Source organism: Vicugna pacos, chromosome 2 (assembly GCF_048564905.1).
Source record: "Vicugna pacos chromosome 2, VicPac4, whole genome shotgun sequence".
NCBI classification, from domain to species: domain Eukaryota; kingdom Metazoa; phylum Chordata; class Mammalia; order Artiodactyla; family Camelidae; genus Vicugna; species Vicugna pacos.
Genome location: NC_132988.1, coordinates 83670572 through 83686193, shown reverse-complemented (window position 1 = coordinate 83686193; position 15622 = coordinate 83670572). Strand labels below are relative to the sequence as shown.

The 15622-nt window shown below is 34.5% G+C and overlaps 1 protein-coding gene across 14 annotated transcripts in view; it reads right to left on the bottom strand.

Moving 5' to 3' along the window:
* CLOCK (clock circadian regulator) overlaps positions 1–15622 on the bottom strand; it is a 138944-nt gene that overhangs the window by 91213 nt on the left and 32109 nt on the right. The window lies entirely within an intron of this gene.

The following is a 15622-nucleotide window of genomic DNA, read 5'->3' as shown; positions in this document are numbered from 1 at the left end:
TAGAGTTTTTTGAGTTAAGTTGTTACCAGCTTAAAACAGACCATTACAACTACATAATGTTTTATGTAGACCCATGATAAGCACAGAGAAAACACCTTCAGAGGATACACAAAAGGAAATGAGAAAGGAACCAAAGCATGTCACTATTAAAAAAAATCAGTGAAACATAAAGGAAAATAAGAGAAAAAAAGTGACAAAAAGACAAAAACAGTGAACAAAAAAGACAATAGTAACTCCTTCCCTCTCAGTAATGAATTTAAATGCAAATGAATTAAAGTTACCAATCAAAAGACAAACTAGGTAAATGGATTTAAAAATAAGATTCAACTATATGTTATACACAAGAGACTCACATTAGATTTAAGGACACACACAGACTGAAAGTAGAAGACAAGAAAGATAACCCATGCAAATGATAACCAAGGGAGCAAGAGTGGCCACACCTGTATCAGACAAAATAGACTAAGTCATAAACTGTCACAAGAGAGAAAAAGGACATTATATAATAATGAAAGGGTCAAATTAATCAGGGAGATATTGCAATTATAAATACATATACAACCAACATCAAAGCACTCAAAATATTTGTAGCAAGCATTGACAGAACTGAACTGAGAAAGAGATAGCAACACAGTATTAGCAGATTTCAATACCCCAGTTTCAACAATGGACAGAACCTCAGACAGAGATCAATAAAGAAACAGATGGCCTGAACTGTAGACCAATGGACTTAAAATATTCCACCCAAAAGCACCAGAATACATGTTCTTCTCAAATGCACATGGAACATTCTCCAGGATAGATCATGTTAGGTCACAAAACAAGTCTTAACAAATTTAAGATTGAAATCCTATCAAGTATCTTTTCTGACCACAATAGAATGAAACTAGAAATCAGTAGTACAAGGTAAACTGGAAAATTCACAAACATGGCAATTAAACACACTCTTGAAAAATCAACAGGTCAAAGAAGAAATTACAAAATGTCTTGAGATAAACAAAAACATTACACATCAAAGCTTATGGGATGCAGCAAAAACAGTACTAGGAGGGAAGTTTACAGTGGTAACTACTACATTAAAAAAGAAGAGAGATCTCAAATAAAGATCCCAACTTTACATCTCAAGGAACTAGAAAAAGAACAAACTAAGCCCCAAACTAGCAGAAAGAAGGAAATAATAAAGATTAAAGAAGAAACAAAATAGAGAATTAAAAAAAATTTTTAAAATGAAAGTTTTTAGCAGAGAACAAGAATAGGAAACATTGCAAGCAATACCACAGAAATACAAAGGATCATAATAAACTACCACGAACAATTAAGCACCAACAAATGAGGTAATCTAGAGGAATAAATTCCTAGATACATACAACCTATCAAGACTGAATCATGAAGAAATAGAAAATCTGAACATACAAGTAACTAATAAGGATATATGAATCAGTAATCAAAAACTTCCCAACAAAGAAAAGCCCAGGGCCAAATATTCAACTGGAGAATTCTACCAAACATTTAAAGAATTAACACCAATCCTTCTCAAGCTTTTCCAAAAAACTGAGGAGAAAGGAATACCTCCAAAGTCATTTTATGAAGCCAACATTACCTTGAGACAAAGCCAGACAGACCCACAAGCGAACATCCCTGATAAATACATATGCAAAAATTCTCAACAAAATATTAACAAATCAAATATAATAGCACATCAAAGAATCACACACCATGATCAAGCGGAATTTATCCCTGGGACACGATGGCTTGCCATACAAAAATCAGCTAATGTGATAAACCACATGATAAAAATCATATGATTACCTCACAATTAATGTAGAAAAAGCATTTGACATAAATCAACACCCTTTTAAACAAATGAGGAACAGACGGAAATTTTCTCAAGATAATAAAAGCCATTTATGAAAAGCTCTACAGCTAGTATCACACTCAAGAGTGAAAAACTGAAAGTTTTTCCTCTAAGATGAGGAACCAGATAGGGATTTCCACTCTCACTACTTCTATTCAACACCATACTGCAAGTCCTGGCTAGAACAATTACGCAAAAAGTAAAAGGCATTCAAATTGGAAAGTTAGAAGAAAAATTATCTCTGTTCACAGAGGTCATGATCTTATATGTAACACAGTCTACAAAAAAGTTACAGCTAATAAACATCAAAGTAACAGGACACAAAATCAACATACAAAAATCAGTTGCATTTTTATACACTAACAACAAACACTGAAAAGGAAATTAACAATGCCACTTAAAATAGCATCAAAAGAATAAAACACTTAGGAATAAACTTAACCAAAAAGGCAAAATTTTTGGTTTGGAAAGAACTTCAAAACCTATCAATTTTAATTAGAAATGTTCTTTCATTAACAAGGAAATCAGGAGTTTTCTTACTATTTTACATTGCAGAAGTGGGATATCACTGTAACATTCTTATTTTTAACATTCTTCTAAATCATGAGCTCCTTCAAAGCAGGAATTATACTTTACTTATTCATCTATTACTAGGACTTGTCAAAATATCTGGCAAATACTAAAAACTCAACAAGCATTGTGAATAATGAATTAACCAAGATCAACCCAACCTTGCCACATCAAAGTTAATACAAAACTTTACACTCAAAAGTTTGCTTCTGACACATCCAATGTCCATTCTAATTAAAAAAAAGAAAAAAACAGGAATATATTGTATATGTAATATGACAGCAACAAAAAGGGTTTTTTTTTATGGCAACAACAAAATCCTTGGAGATTGAAGGAGTCCGATAAAAACAATAGGTCTAAGTCAAAAACACCAGAGAAACAGGACTGAATTCCTAAACTACGCATGAAGTAAAATTCAGAAACCAGATTCTAGTGTCCTACTTGCTTTTAAGTACTTTGGGATAGGGTTATTTAGTCAGAATTGAAGCATTTAACAAACTCACCATGCTGGAGAAGGATTAAGTATAGAAATTAAGATCAGGAGTTTAGAGTCAGAAAAGCACGGGAGAAAATCTTTGGACAATTTACTTATTATCCTAAGCCTCAGAATTCTTACCTAAGGCAGTTGTTGTGAAGCACCAAAGGATAAAATCCACAAGGATACCAATTATTAACAAAATAAACACAAATGGCATTTCCCTCTTTAAAAACCAAAATTAAATACTTGAACATTTGCAGTACGAAAACAGGTTATTATTTTTAACAAATAAGGGTTTCCAAAAGATACGCATTAAAAAGTTAAAACCCAGCCAAAAAGAAAAGAAATGTACAACTAAATAAGCCATGAAGAAAACAGATCATTAATAAATGTAAAAATTATTCCTGCCTAGAAATCAAAGAAATTCAAGTTAAAACATACTATAGTTAAATATTAGTGATTCCTTAAAAATTCCACTTCATATATTACCACTTAGCAAATATTTACTGAGCACCAACACAAGTGACTAATACTATACTGACTGTAGTTTTCAAATAGTGAAATAGATACAGCCACTACTTTTCAGGCACTTCCCAGAGAAGGCACAAAGTGCTCTGTGGATACACTAGGAGTGACAGAGAAGTTAAGGAAGTCTCCTGGAGAAGTAATACCTCAGCTGAGATCTAAAGGATAAATAAGAGTTCACCAGGCAAAGAGACAGATAAATTTGATCTATGCCAGAAGAACAGTGTATGCAAAAGTCTGGAGACATAAGAAGACCTGTGCGTCTAGAGTACTATAAGTGGTTAAGTATTACTAGAGCAAAAACCTAAGGACAGGGGTAGGGTAACAAATGAGAATGAGGTGAGCAGATCATGAAAAGTCACACAAAGGGACCCTCCCCCTACCCATGAAGACATTGAAAGGTTTTAAGCAGGGAAATGGCATTAATAGGTCTGTTCTTTTGAACTATCATTCTGGATACAATATAGAGAATGGAACTGAAGGAGGCAGGACTAGAATTAGGGATTAGTAGGAGTATTATAATGGTTCAGGTAACAGATATAGAGGCAGAGGTTACAGAAAGAAATACAGAAATTTTAATAGATACTAAGATGATTAGACAGAATTTGGTGACTGATGAACAGAAGTCGGAGGCAGGGAGCAGTCAACAGTATTACTCAAATTTTGGTTTGGACACATGTGTCAGTTAGATAGGTAACATAGGAGGAATAAATTAGAGGGGAGTGGGAAGGAATGATGTTGAAAGCAGTAGCTGACATTTTTTGAACATTTACTATGTGCCAGGCATTCTTCAAAGTTTTCTCTCATTTAAGACTCAAAAATCATATTCACCTCTATTATTATGTCCATTTCACAGATGAGGAAAATGAAATACAAAGAGAAGAGGTAAACTGTCCAAGTTCAGCAGTAAACCTGAGATACAAATCCTGACAGCTTTGCTTGAACTATGCTTTTAATCACTCTGTTACAGATACTTCAGAAATACTTTCAATGATGGATTCAGTTTTAGACATGTTGTGTTTAAGATATCTATGGGACATGCAAGAAAAGTGTCCAATAGGCAGTGGGAAGTGTGGGTTTTGGTATTCAGGAAAGAACTGGGTGAAGATGTAAATGAGAGCCATCAACTCAAACATGTAAATTAAAAATAATGATTAGATGGGCTTTTCTAGAAAGAACATACAAAATGAGAAAAAAAAGGCTAAGACTGAAATCAGGTGAAAAATTAGTTATCTTAGAGACAGGTAGAAAATTAGCTAGTAAAATGGGAAGGAGGCAGAGCAAAGAATTTAAAGAAATGGGCTCTACTGAACAGACTGATCACTAAAAATGAAATAGAATCAGCAAAAAACAAAACAAAACAACAACAAAAAAAACCCTCCCTGCAAACAAAAGTCCAGAACCAGATGGCTTCACTGAGGAATTCCACCAAACAACAAAAGGGCAAAAATCACATGATCATCTCAATAAATGCAGAAAAGCATTTCATAAAGTTCAATACCCATTTATGATAAAAACTCTTACCAAGATGGGTACAGAGAGAACATATCTCAACATAACAAAAGCTATTTATGACCAAACTCACAGCCAGCATAATACTCAATGCTGAAAAACTGAAAGCCGTTCCAAGAAAATCTGGAACAAGACAAGGATGCCCACTCTCACCACTTCTATTCAACATAGTCTTGGAAGTCCTAGCCACAGCAATCAGAAAAAGAAATAAAAGGGATTCAAATTAGAAGAGAAGAGGTAAAATTGTCACTATATGTGGATGACATGATACTATATAGAGAAAACCCTAAAGGCTTCACACAAAAACTACTAGAGTTGATTAAAAAGTTCAGCAAGGTTGCAGAATACAAGATTACAGAAATCAGTCGCTACACTAACAATGAAATATCAGAAAAAGAAGAGTACAGAAACAATCCCTATTAAAATCATATCCAAAACAATAAAATACTTAGGAATAAATCTGACCAAGGAGTTGAAAGACTTACACACAGAGAACTACAAAAATTGATTAAGGAAATTAAAGATGACTTAAAGAAATGGAAAGATATCCTATGTTCTTGGATTGAAAGAATCAATATTGTTAAAATGGTCGTACTGCCCAAGGCAATCTACAGATTTAATATGATCCCTATCAAATTATCCATGACATTTTTCACAGAACTAGAACAAACCATCCTAAAATTTATATGGAATCACAAAAGACCCAGAATTGCCAAAACAACACTGAAGAAAAAGAACAAAGCTGAAGGAATAACCCTCCCAGACTTCAGACAATACTACAGAGCTACAGTAATAAAAACAGTATGGTATTGGCACAAATGAGACATATGGATCAATGGAACAGAACACAGAGCCCAAAAACTAAACTCACAGATCTACAGTCAATTAATCTTTGACAAAAGAGGCAAGAATACAGAACAGAGAAAACACAAGTCCTTTCAGCAAGTAGTGCTGGGAAAACTGGACAGCGGCATGTAAATCAATGAAGTTAGAATACTCCCTCACACCATACACAAAAATAAACTCAAAATGGGTTAAAGATTTAAATATAAGCAAGATACTGTAAATCTCTTAGAAGAAAGCATACACAAAACGTCCTCTGACATAAATCTTAGCAATTTTCTCCTAAGGCAGTCTACCGAGGCAATAGAAATAAAAGCAAAAATTAACAATGGAACCTAATTAAACTTACAAGCTTTTGCACAGCAAAGGAAATCATAAGTAAAACAAAAAGACAACCTATGGAATGAGAGAAAATATTTGCAAAAGATGAGACTGGCAAGGGCTTAATTTCTGGAATATATAAACAGCTCATACAATTTAATAAGAAAAAAGCAAAGAACCAAACCAAAAACAGGCAGAAAACCTAAACAAGCAATTCTCCAATGAAGACACACAAATTGCCAATAGGCACATAAAAAAAATGCTCAATACTGCTATGTAAATCAAAACTACAATGAGGTTAATTAACATCTCACAGTCAGAATGGCCACCATTCAAAAGTCCACAAATGATAAATGCCGGAGAGAGTGTGGAGAAAAGGGAATCATCCTACACTGCTGGTGGGAATGTAGTCTGGTGCAGCCATTATGGAAAACAGTATAGAGATTTCTCAATAAACTAAAAACAGACTTACCATATGATCCAGCAATCCCACTTTTGGGCATATATCCAGAGGAAACTCTAATTTGGAAAGATACATGCAGCACCCCAATGTTCACAGCAGCACTATTTACAACAGCCAAGACATGGAACCAATCTAAATGTCCATCGACAGATTACTGTCTGTGGTGTATTTACACAATGGACTACTACTCAGCAATAAAAAAGAATAAAATAATGCCATTGTAGCAACGTGGATGGACCTGGAGATCGTCATTCCAAATGAAGTAAGCCAGAAAGAGAAAGAAAAATACCATGTATCACTCATATGTGGAATCGAAAGAAAGAAAGAAAGAAAGAAAGAAAGAAAGAAAGAAAGAAAGAAAGAGAAAGAGAGAGAGAGAAAGAAAGAAAGAAAGGAGAAAAAGAGAAAGAGAAAGAGAAAGAGAGAAAGAAGAAAAGGAATGGAAAGGGAAAAAAAGAGGACACTAACGAACTCATCTACAGAACAGAAACAGACTCGCAGACATAGTAAACAATTTTATGGTTACTTGGGGGGGAAGGATTTGGGTAGGGATAAATTTGGGAGTTTGAGATTTGCAAATATTAACCCCTATATACAAAAATAAATACAAAACAAATATATCTGTATAGCACAGGGAACTGGATTCAATATCTTGTAATAACCTTTAATGAAAAAGAATATGAAAACTAATTTATGTATACATACACATGACTGGGACATTAAACTGCACAGCAGAAATTTCACACTGTAACTGACTATACTTCAATTAAAAAAAAAAAGAAGAAAACCAAAAAAAAAAAGTAAATTAGGACTCTCTTTCTGAAAAAAAAGTTTGATAAGAAGTATCATTAACTTGAAATACTTATGTTCTTTGGCCTAGTAATTTTACTTAAACAAAAAAGGAAATAATCAGAGATGTATCCAAAGTTTTATATTCATTACATTGTTATTTAAAATAGTAAAGCTAGAAAGATTTAAACATCCAACAGCAGTAATAGGGGCATCAAAATACATCAAACATAAATCCAAATATGCCAAAGTATCAACTCTTGTTATTCCTGAGTAATAATATGAATTTTTTTTCCTTTTTTACTTTTTCTTTAGTACTTTCTAAAATTTCTCCCATAAGCATGTATTATTTTTGTAATCAGAAAAACTTAACTGCTGCCTTTTTAATTTTTGGTTGTTTTCCATTGTCCAATACTAGAGCCCTGGCTATGCAAAAGAACATAAAATACATGTTATCCACTCCAGAGAGCAAGACATGAATAACAAAGAAACATGTTACTGCTACAAAACATGAGTAAGAGGCTATTTTCCTATGTATTTCACATAATTTAAAGAAAATAACTTTTCATTTAATCTAATCATTACTAATTTTAAAACTATTAAAAAGTTAACTCAAGAACCTGGGTTTAAAAAATGGAAATTAAATAAATCCTTTTCTAATCTAATAACCTATTGACCCACTGACCTACTTCGGAATTTAGGTTAGTTAAATCTGATATCACAGGTATTTCTGGGACTGATGGATCTAATAACATTAACTAAAAGTCGTGCTGAAATTGACCAGTATAATACAAAATCCAAGCAACAATCCTTAACTACATTCATCACCATTTATGAAAAATTCAAATGTACTTCTGCAGATTACTGTTGGTATTACAGTTAAGAAGATAATTATTTCTAAGAGAACAATTTCAACTTGTAAAGAAAGACTGAAATATCTTTAAAATTAATTAATGTAGGAGTAAAGGTGAAATTTAACAGCAGTTCTCAATTCAGTAGTGAATGGGAACATTAGCCCTCCTCTATAATGGATATAAAATATTAGCATGATGAAAAACACTCAAGACTCTACAACAATTTCTAAGAACATGAATTAAAAATTGACAGTAAGAACAAGAAACACACCCCAAATCAAAGTCTCATGAACCAGACCTCTTACAACCAAAGAAGATTGTTTCAAGACAAACATTAAATGCTAATAAATTCTAGCCTGTCAAATGTTTAGACGTGAGGTATTTTTGAAGCCTTATTAAGTAAACAAAAACAAAGATTAATAAGCTCTCTCAGTGGCACACAAGATTATTTCAATGATTCAACTAATGTATTTCTTCAAATAATGTCTGAGCTCCCTCTTCATGTAATGGACTGATCTGGTCCACACAATACATGAGTACCATAATCCTTTCTTGAGATGAGACTGAGGGCTGAGCCTGTCCTCAGCCTCAAATGAGCCCTACAGAAGATCTGAAGGTGCAAGGACAGCCCAAGCCTAGGTCTCAGCATGAACTACACACTGAACCAGGTACCATAACCCTGAATCTGTACACTCTGCACCAGGCCTCACACTAGTATCCACAGCAAGAGAAAGGCAGCCCTGTGGTAGGCAAAATACTGGCCCTACTTAAAGGACCACGCCCTAACCCCTGAAACCTGCACTATGTTACCTTATACGGCAAAAATGAACTATGCAGATGTGATGAAGTTTAAAGGTTTTGAGATGGTAGATTATCCTGGATTATCTAGATGGTCCAAAGGAATCACATGAGTCTTTAAAAGCAGAGGGTCTTTCCTGGCTGTGGTCGAGAGAGCTGTGAGACAGAACAGTCAGAGACATGCTGTGTTGCTGGTTTTGAAGGTGAAAGAAGGTAGCCACAAGCCAAGGAATATGGGCAGCCTCTAGAAGCTTGAAAAAACAAGGAAACATTTTCTTCTGAAGCCTCCAGAAAGGAATGCAGCTCTACTGACACCCCGCTTTTAGCTCAGTGAGATGCATGTGGAACTACTGAGCTGCAGGACTCTAAGATAATAAATTTGTATTGTTTTAAGCCATTAAATTTGTGGTACTTTTATGGCAGCAAAAGAAATTTAATACAGGTCCAAAATCTCTGACTGTTCTTGATAAATCTGCCTTCCTCAAACCCTCTCTCCATCCACATTTAAAATAATCTGAGGGCGGAGGGTGTAGCTCAAGTGGTAGAGCACATGCTTAGCATGTACAAGGGCCTGGGTTCAATTCCCAGTGCCTCCTCTAAACATACATAAATAATACATAAATAATATAATATAACATAAATACATAAATAAACCTAACTACCTGCCCCACAAAATAAAAAAAAATTATATAAAAAATAAAGTAAAATAATCTGCCTAGGAAACCATTAGAATGAATCCCATGATACCCTACTTTCCTTTTGTATCAGTCACCAGGAGAAGCCCAAGACCCCCAGGTCATCTCCCATCACCTAGACTCTTGTCCCTTTATACTTTGTATATCCCCTCATTAATCCCTTTCCTTTTTCTTTCCCATTTCCAAAATCCTTTAAGGGTGTCCTCTGGAACTTACGGTATATTATTAGCAAAATATCCTACTTCTTCAATATTGTTGTTGCATACTCTCTCCACCTTTCCCGCACCAACAGAAAGTTCACTCTTCTCTAGCAGTTCTGCTCTAGCTCCATGCCTTCCAAATGATGGCTGGTTTTCTCTCTCACATCTCATATGAGGAGCCCTGGTGTGAGATGGACTTGTTTCTCACTGTCCTGAATTATTCTCCTTTCTCCCCCACTAAACTCCCCAATTTTGAATCTCATGCCTCCAATTAAGCTATTATCATCTCCTTGCTGTAAGCATTCATAAACCCCCAGAACAAGCCTTCTCATTCCCTGAGGGTTGTTTCTCTCTCCAATACCTCTTTTGTCATTATTTTTGGACTGTGATATCCACAAAAACGATCCTTCGAACATCTTGGCCAATTCCTTGATCTCCTCTCCTCCAACAATCCTGTGCTCACCTCCCACTCATCCCCCTGAAGTTACTCTAGAACTCAGCATTACCAACAATCACATGCCCCTCCATATTCTTAATTTCAAGCACTTTATCCCTCTGTATCTTACATAAGAGCTGGGAGAGCATGTGATCTGCTTGATTTGAATCCATACACACACACCACATACACTAAAAAATATACACCTTTTTTTTTCTAACTGGCTGTATAGCTCTAATTTATTTATTTATGTTTATGCTTTTTTTTTTTTAACCTGTCCTATCCTCCTTATCTTTGCTGGGCCTTCACAGTTTCTCATCTCACAGAGCAAGGCAGGTTATCTGAGATGGTCAGGGGATATAAAAGATAGTGTCAGTCTCTGTTGGTCAGGCTGCTCATCATCCTTTATGAAAAATGTTTAATTCTTTTTCATGTTTGTCCAAACTCTAGCCTTCCTTTTTGCCACTGATTCCTTTGTATGTTTAACATACAAATAAGCCATTCCATGAGACATTCTGTGGCAAAATGCAGTAATAGCTTACAACTCAAATACAGCTGAAGTCAAGCTGATAATAAAAACTTCCTATAATTCCAACTTAACAGCATTTACTAATAGAGGTGCAAAGAATACAAATATTAAAGAACATGTGGAGGGAAACTAAGGCTTCTGAAGATCACTTGCTTTGCTACATTTTAAGACCTTAATTTTCCTTTCTAGCTTCATTCTCTCTCTCCAGCCGCCTCATCTCCCACTCCACCCTCACTGTTTACATACTCCCTACTCTCCAGCCACACTAAATGTGTCACCATTCCTATTAAGTCAAAAATAAAGACCCCTGGTATACAAAGATCTGCCCAACATATTATCAACACAAATGACTTCCTAGTATACAAAACAGAATTGATCTTCCAGGAAATCACATTGTCAATCCCAAAGGTGAATCAGGATTGAATTCATCAATTTGTAAAACTCATGTTAGTGAAAAACTTAAACAGAGGTACTGTGTATTAACTTCCTATAGCTGCTATAACAAATCACCACAAACTTAATGGAACGAAGCAGGACAAATTTACTTTCTCCCAGTTCTGTAGGTCAGAGTCCAACACAGGTCTTACTGGGCTAAACTCAAAGTGTCAGCGGGGTTGCATTCCTTTCTGGAAACATGAGCAGAAAAACTGCTCCTTTGCCTCTACAAGCTTCTAGAGGCTCTGTGCATTCCTTGACTCATGCATGGATCTCCTCCTCAACCTTCAAAACCAGCAGCAGGCCAAGTCCTTCTCACATTGCCATCTCTTTCGCCTCCCTCTTTCTTTATAAAGACCCTTGTGATTACACTGGGCCCACCCAGATAATCCAAAATAATCTTCCATTATAAATTCAGCTGATTAGTCACCTTCATTCCTCTTTGCCACATAACCTAATACAGCCACAGTTTCTGGGAACTTAGAATGTGGACATCTTCGAAAAGCCATTATTCTGCCTACCACACACCATGACTCAAGAAGTCTCTTTCGTCAAGACAAAGTATCTTCTGGGGATAAACATTAAATAATTTGATCTATCAATAGATAAAAGATCATATCATCATGCCCATAAGTTTGTAACTTCTGAACTATCTTTTCCTTTTATGTTCCTTCAAGGGAATTGAGAAACAATGTGGATGACAGTTTCAGATGCCTAAGTTCAACTGCAACTGAAGTCTAACTTTATTGCTATATAGCAGCAACAGGCTCTATGGATGTTTGCTTAGTTTAATGCCCAAATGAATATGAGAGCATGCTTCTCCTTTTGGACAATTATTTAATATATATACTACACTCTGGCATAATTTATAAGTATCAAACAGATGTACAAAAAAATTAATTAATCCAAGTCTTCGTGGAATGTTTTCTTTTTAAAAGGCATCTGAGATGGATCTCTAGAAAAAGAGAGAATGAATTACAACAACCTAAAAAAAGTACAGAATTTCATTAGTGCTGTAAATCTATAGGGATCTGTTAAGAAATCTGCTTAAGTATTATGAAAATGATAGGCTTAGGGTCAGCTCATGAGCTATTTACTAACTTATAACTAATCTGTATAAATATAATGACAATGTTATGACATATTATGTATTTCATCAATGAGGTCACCAAATCCATATAGAATACTAAAAAATACACCAACTTTCAAAGCCACAAGTATTCCCCTAACTTTTTGCAGTGTAATCTCTTCATAAAAAAGACAATTATTTTGACCTATTACCTGAAATGACAAGGTCAGAGAAAATTGCAGGGCAAGATCCTATCTGAATCTGTGGAGTATCAAGGGAGATGGAACTCAACTTGCACAGATATATTTTTTTATTTGCAGCATGCAAGTATGAGTAATTAAGGATAAGAGGATGTTTAAACAGCCTGCTAATTAACAGCCAGAAGGCCCATGACCAGGTTTCACAGGGTGCAACCTAGACTTAACAAGTATTATGGAATAGATACATATCCTTGATACGGAAGAAAATGGCTTGAGATTTCCACTGATTTATCTTCAAGTCTGCTACTGAGCCCATGCAATAAATTTCTATTTCTTGTATGTTTCTGTTCTGAATTTCCTACTTGATTCTTTTGTATGATTTCTGTTTCAGAGAACTATTTTTCTACTCATTTCAAAAATGTTCACTTTTACCTCATGGAACATGGATATATCAGTTGCTTTAAAGTCTTTTCTGATAATTTCATCATCTGCATCATCTCAGGGCTGGCATCTATTGTCTTTTCCCTGTTTCCTTAAGTTTGAAAAAAAAGCCACATTTTCCTGATTCTTTGTATGTCAAGTAATTTTGGATTATATACAAAGCATTCTGAATATTAGGTTATGAAAGTTTAGATCCTATTATCTTTTGGAGAATTTGGGTTTTTTGCTTAAGTTTAGACTACAAGTTCTGTATTGCCTTCTAAGAGTGGGAGTTCTAATGTTAGCTCAGTTTTCAAAGCCTCTGCTATGTTATTTGGGTTTATCCTTACACGCATCACTCAGAGGCAAGTCTGGATTTGAACACTGGTTTGTATTGTACATCAGTTCTCTAAGTCTTCGCTGTGTTTCTCTGGATCTGTTCTGTGCACATGTAGCTCATGAGTGACATGGGACCTTTGTGGGTATCCTCTCCTATCAGCTCTCTTCTGATATTTCCCTAGCATGCTCCAGTTTCCAGGGGCCTGTTTCCCAAAACCTCTGACCAGAAAATCGGTTTTCTCTCAAGGTTTTAAGTGCTTGTGCCACCATGACAATGCAACTTTATAGGTGGAGATGGTCTCAGGAAAGGCTTGGGGGAGAAAAAGCAAAAAAGGGGTTTTTTTCCCTTGTCCTCTGGCTAGAAATAGGGGGTTTTTCTAAGGGTTTTTGTAAATTTCTACATCCACTGTGTAGTTCCATAATTTAGCCCACCATTTGGTCAAAGTTGGGTCATAGAAAGAAAGAAAAGTAAATTCACCATTATGTAGACTATTCCTCAAGTTATGACTCCCCTTCTCAATCTGTCTGCTATTATTAATTTTCAGAGATAGTTACTCTGTATTCTATTCAGAATTTTTAGCTCTAGAGAGGCTTATCCATTGTATTGTCCACTGTATTATATCCATTTTCCTAATAGACTTTTCACCTAATGGCTTTAGTCAATGACTGATCATTATCTAGATCCATAATTCTATTAGATATTGCATTGTGGTGAGTGTCTAATCCTATCATTCTCCCAGGATTTCTTGTTAGCTATGATTCTTCTATACAGTAAACTTTCTGTCTTAACTACTTGCTTATCCTGGAATATAATCTGCGCAAAAAAAGATAAATGGTTGAGTCTTTCATTTACCAATGATTTTCAGCTGTTCCCTATGAGGGTTTTTTTTTAAGTGTTATTATGAACTTCTAAATTCCTATATATTTGTGTTTCAATCTACAACAGTCATTAAGTCATTACTTATCTTTAAACCAATTTTTATGGAAAATTTCAAACATACCCAAAAGTAAAAAAGACTAATTATTAACCCAAATATCCATCATCCATTTTCAACAATTATTAAATCATGGTCAGTCTTGTTTCATCTTTGCCCCTGCCCCCTTCCTTCCCATCCTTTGTATCATTAGAAGCAAATTGCCAAAACTGTATCATTTCATCTGTAAATACTCCAATATGAATCTATAAATTACAAAGACTTTACAAAAGCATAACCACAATATCATTATCACATTTTTAAAAGGTAATAAAAGATGTATACAAACTCTACATACAAAACAACAAAATATTCTGAGATAAATTTTAAAGACCAAAATATATGGAGATATACCATGGTTAATGTATTGAAAGTCTCAATATTGAAAGATGTCCAACATATCCAAATTGATCTACAGATTCAATATTAAACAAGTCAAAAGATGAAATAATATTAAATTTGCTTAATATTAAATACAGAATTTATTTATTTACTTATTTAAGAAACTGACAGGCTGAATGTAAAATTTTTACTGAAATTCATAAGGACTAAGAAGAACCAAAGCAATTTTAAAGAAGAAAAGTTGGAAGATTTAAAACTACACTAATTAAAAGAATATAGCACTGGCACAACAACAAACAGACCAATGGAACAGAACAGGGTCCAAAAATAGACTCACAGTCACCTGAATTACAACAAAGGCAACTTACTTCATTCAGTAAGAAAGGACAGTCTTTTCAATAAATAATGCTGGGCCAAATGGATTTCCATACGGAAAATAAAATGAGCCATGAATCCTACCACCTAAGAATAAATCTAAATGTAAAAATTAAAATAATCAAGCTTATAGAAGAAAACAGCAGAATATCTTCTTGGCTTTCAGATAAACAAAGACTCCTTAAAACACAAAAAGCACTAATCATAAATAAATAATTTGATAAAAAGGTCTTCATTAAAATTAAGAAATTATCTTAACTAAGACACACTACTAAAAGAGTGAAGAAGTAAGAGAGATGTCTTTACTACTTAATCTAACAAAAAATTTAAATAACTCCTGCAAATCTGTAAGATAGACAACCCAAGACAAAAATGGGCAAAAGACATAAACAGCCATTTCTTAAGAGGATGCCCAAAGGATCAACAGGCATACAAACATCTGCTAATTTTTAAAGTTATCAGGGAGTCATAAATTAAAAGTACAAATAAAATTTCACAACATACACTGCAGAAGAGCTATTAATTTGAAATACTAATAATTCAAAGTGCTGATGAGGATGGAGAGCAACAAGAACTCTTATACACTGTTGGAGAAGTGTA